The sequence below is a fragment of the Phocoena sinus genome, chromosome 8 (assembly GCF_008692025.1).
Source record: "Phocoena sinus isolate mPhoSin1 chromosome 8, mPhoSin1.pri, whole genome shotgun sequence".
Classification (NCBI taxonomy): Eukaryota; Metazoa; Chordata; class Mammalia; order Artiodactyla; family Phocoenidae; genus Phocoena; species Phocoena sinus.
The window spans coordinates 20,675,318-20,679,721 of record NC_045770.1 but is presented as its reverse complement, the minus strand read 5'-3'; positions in this window follow the sequence as shown (position 1 = coordinate 20,679,721).

Genomic DNA, 4,404 nt, shown 5'->3' with positions numbered 1-4,404 from the left:
TTGGATGGCAGCAATTCAGCTCAGGTAAGACATGTAAGACGCAATTAATAATCATAAAACATCAATCAAAAAGAGGTAGTAAATACTGTATTGGGTAAAAATGACTAACAATTTGAAAGAACAGAATTGCTTTTGTAACTATGTCCTAACCAAGACTTGTTAAGTCTGCATATTGTTAATGGAATGGAGGCTATTTTGCTCCTGATTTTATTTCTATATGTATATTTAATTGGAAAATACAAAATTGGCTCTCAGTTATCTCTAGAGAGCTCAGAGGTTGAATTAGCTCTGATTACAGCATGTTGCCTGATATGGCTTGGTATATTATACATGTTAAAGGCGTGTGAGGGATTTACGTAATGTATTCAACAACATTGTGCCTCTCCCAAAGATACAACGAATACAAATTACAGTTAGTTGTAAATGACCTGCCTTTTGCAATTTAACTTTACAAGTCAATTTTTACAATTAACATTTTCTGTACTGTACATTTTATACTTCACTTTGGTTTCTTACTCTTCTCTTTGGTGTACACAGAAGAAACGATTCGTTTAGCAAACAATGGGCTGTCTTTCATATTCAAAGATAATGCTATAACTCACTCAAATTCATCCTTGAGAAGTTCTGGTGTTTTAACAGTGTGAGCTTAGAATGTGTGTTGAATGATCTAGATCATCTGGGCCTATCCACGTTGAGTGGCATCTATGAGACCATCTGCTCAGTTTAGGGAATCAATCTATAACTGGGGAGTTTTACTTTGTGGGCAATAATTTAGAACTAAGCTTTTGGGGTCAACAACAAGTACCCCATCCTGGGTGCATGAAGACCAAAGGGCAGTCAGGGGGCTACTTCCAATTGAGTTCTACAAAGTTCTACAAAGCATATTCTTTATTCTCTCCTGATTCATGCACTGAAGGAAACAAGGGGAAGGAACTAAAGGAATTATTAGTAGACGTCTCCCAGAAATCCTAACTATCCTCTTCACCCAATCTACTCCAAATGCACACATAAACACATCTACATCATCAAATGTGGAATTGTGAGAATAAGAAAATGTAGCCGGTCACAAGACATTGTTTCTCTGTCCTCCACAGCCCTCACCCTGAATGTCCAAATTTAGTCTTGCTTCAAGGACCTACTCTAGTGCCACCTCCTCCATGAACTTCCCTGACCAATTACAGTCCTCCTACATGCCCCACCCTGCCCCCTTTATTTCTACCCACCTTAGTAATTTACTATATACTGTCTTGAATGGCAAATAATGTACATTCACCTTGTGTTACCATCCAGATTGTACATAGGGAGGGTGGAATGAATGACCTGAGGTCCTAACATACAGCAGGTATTTAAATAATTATGTGCTGGAAGTAAGACTCATTTTTGCCTAAAGCTGACCTACAGAGTACAAAACCGTGGCCTTGATCTCAAGAGGTCCAAACTCTGATCTAACTAATGAGCTGGCTGTCTCACTCTTTCACTAGAGGATCCAGATCCCCCCCTATTGCATGGCCCTCTGAGAGTGTAAGGGAGAACCCACAGGGAACACAAGGGTACAGATGGGACCTCAAAGGTTGTCCTCCTGCACATTACAGGCTACCCAGGCCAACAGCCCATTAGAAAATTCTAGCCTACAATTTGGTACTCAGCAAGGTGTTTTCCCTGTTGCGGATGGGTATGAAAGCTGGGAGGGCCTGTGGGACTTCTTGGAGAGGGGGCAGGGGAGGAGCTCAGGGAACTTCTCAAGACCAGTGTCTGTCTCCGGGGCCTCTTCCACACCGGGGCCCGCCCCCCGCCCCTTCTCGCTGCTTCCTCCCCTCCCCCATGCAGCCCCTCCCCCATCCTACCCCGTCTCGCGCCCGCCCCGCCCCTTCCACCCGCGGGGTTCCAAGGGCGGTTAGCCCGCCACGGCCACGGTTATTCGGCCACTCGGAGCGGCGGGGCGCACAGGGTTGAGAGAGCCGGCTCTAGAGTTGGGCCCAGAACTGAAGAGAAGTTTTCTGGGGCTGGCCGGACCCGGGTGAGGGAGGTGGGAGCCGGCCCGAGAAAACGAAGGGGAGGTGAAGGGAAGGGAACCTGAGCGGGAGGGCCCTGGGTGGTGCGGGAGACAGCGGCAGGGAAGGCGGGGCGCAGGGATTCGGTGTCCCCGGTGAAGCCAGCTGGCTGGGCGCTCCCGGGAGTCACCTGGGCCCGGGGAGCCCGAACCTGAGGGTGCAGGTCCCCGCTCGAGCGCCGCCCGCTGGCAGTGCCAAGGGTGCGCGGCGAGTCCGGCGGGGGCCAGCGCAGCCAGCGGGCCGGGCGACAGTGCCCGGGAGGGTTCGGAGGCGTCCACCAAGGACCCGCGTCCTGGCCCTCGCGCCTAGGCACTATCGGGCGTCGCCCCCGGTGAAATGTGGGGTCGCGGCGGGCCCGATCCCGCGGCCCGCCCGCTCGGGGATACCGCGTCGGCGCTAAGAACCGTCCGGGAGCTGCAGCCCGCGGGCGCCCGGTGCTCGGTTTGTAGGCAGTGTAATTAGCTGATTGTACTCTGATGCTTACAATCACTAATTCCACTGCCATCAAAACAAGACACAGCATCACCCGCCGCCCCGCCAGGAGGAAGACGCCACCCTCGGCGGCAAACCGCCGACCCCAAGCGTTTGAGAAGAGCCCACTGAGCTTCGAGATTTGATGCGTCAGCGTTTAGCGCTGCTGACGGAGCACGTTGTCAACATGCTAGTAACCCCTGCAGACTCCTGCGAGCTGCTGCTTCTAGATATGGTTAAACTGTTAGCAACCTCTAGGAGTAAAAGTAAGATTGTACAATACCATGTAAGCAAAGCGAAATCCGTGGTATTGAATGGCTTTAAGACATTTAAACTGCTGGGTGGAGCCCCCTATGTAATGCTTAATGCTGTTTGTTGTGATTCATTGTGCCTATTTTTCATTATTTAGTAGGGTATATTCATCAACCCACCAAGTAAAGTGAGCTACAACTGAAACAATGATTTGCCTGTCACAACGTATGGGGCACCAACCTGAGACGCAGTTTATGATGAAAGCCTTTTTTTTTTTTCTGTGAGTCTAGTTACTAGGCAGTGTAGTTAGCTGATTGCTAATAGTACCAATCACTAACCACACGGCCAGGTAAAAAGATTTGGGAATTCATCTAAATGAGCTGCCTGTGCATATCAATGTTCTGGGGGGGGGGGATTGGGGGGATTGGAATTTGCTAACATTACCCATTGCCTGTTTTTCAATAGGTCAGCCAAGAGAGATATCCACATTTTGGCTGCTAAATATACAACATGTAATATATGCATATCTTTATATACAATTTTTCAATATTGCTTCAGGCTCTGAACCAAAAAATTTTCGGATATGTTGGGGAATAGGATTTTTCTCCTTAGCTGTCATTGTATAGATTTGTAATTATCAATTTTTGAGCTATCTTTCTGTGAGACTGTATTAATATCTTGAAAGCATAAAGTGCCATAAGGCCATAAGGAAACTAAATTGTGGTTATTATCAATGTGTCCATTTCCTTTCCTAAATTGATTTTATGATGTCCATTTCAATTCCTGCCACAGTAATTACAACTTTCCTATCGCTGAAATGCTTAAATTGTTCCTAGATTAACCAGATCTCCCGGGAAAGCTATGCACATACACTTATTAATATTTTTATAAGAATTCATTAACCAAAATCTTTACAGTGTTTTTCATGAAGGGGCTGGGTCCACTCATCCGATATATTTACAACTGTTGCAGTCTAAGCAGCTTTTAGTGGGACTGATGTTACAATCTAAATCGACCGTCTTTCCGTAAGATTGGTCTTAAAGGATGCAGGGGGGAACGTGTATAAAACATTATATACAGGGGTGCCTATCAGCCCAGTTCACACCTCTAGCTTCCATAGGCTAGGTTGTTAGCTGCCTTATTGAATTCACCAACCACTGCAGGCCCAGAACTTCCCCATAGAGGGTGCTGAGCTACAGCAATCCGGTGTGGAAAGGGGATTGGGACGGTGGAGCTAAGGGAAGCTTTATTTAGACATAGTTGGGGGGAAAGGAAGTTGGTCGCGGGGCGGGGGGGGGGGGGGGTGTAGGAGGCTAACTCAGAATAAAAGAGAGCTGAAGTGCTCCCCCACTGACTCCAACAGGACGAGACGCCTCAAAGTTGATGTTTTGACTCTCCTATCTCGACTCCAAGGCTTGGACTGGTCCCGAAGTCTGCGATCACTGCAGAAGTGGGATTCAGGTGGCGCACAAGCGCGCACGCTAGACCCCAGCTTCTATCGAGGAAACTAAGGGCTTCCGGCCGTGGTTGTGGCCAACTTAGCGAGTTTCCGGCGGAGGCTGGGGGGTGGGGTGGGCGGGGTGGGGCTGGGAGAAGAAGGGCAAGGGAGCTTGGAGAAGCATCCTGAGTT